The sequence below is a fragment of the Penaeus monodon genome, chromosome 27, assembly GCF_015228065.2.
Source record: "Penaeus monodon isolate SGIC_2016 chromosome 27, NSTDA_Pmon_1, whole genome shotgun sequence".
Classification (NCBI taxonomy): domain Eukaryota; kingdom Metazoa; phylum Arthropoda; class Malacostraca; order Decapoda; family Penaeidae; genus Penaeus; species Penaeus monodon.
In genome coordinates, this window is record NC_051412.1 from 22,262,702 (window position 1) to 22,263,270 (window position 569).

The window sequence follows — 569 nt, forward strand, 5'->3', positions numbered from 1 at the left end:
CAATGACATGCGCGCACAACGAACTCGAAATATCGCAAGGAAATTATCCAGACAACGATTGGTCACATCTCCCGATAATTGGGCAGCGGAAGGCCAGCGTGGCAGACTCGGACAGCGGCGGGCAGGTGGTCAAACCCGAGCCACAAGGTCACAGGATGATGACCTGGGAGGCTCAACAGGGGAGTCCGCTCCCACGAAGGGCCGTGATAGCGTTAACATGTTAGTTCCTCTTGAGTGATTTTCAAGCCGTCGAATTGGAGGGTCGTCTTGATATCGACTTTCACTGAGAACTTGGCTATTTTTATCTGCAAACCTAAGTGGTGTTAGTGCTTGCGTTTAAGAATTTAGAAGGAAAGACTCTGCGGTTCCATTTTCTTTGCGGTGGCTCGCAACAGGCTGCGACCGTCGCTCCGTAACAAATCATTATGATTTATATTATCGACCCACCGGCGCGACACGTGTTTGTTTTGATATCAATTATAATCACGCGTCCAATGGAAACACAATTTGTGCGCTTGACATTAACAAAGCGAGTAATGAAGGAGGTGTAAATCTCCTGCAGGAAAAGT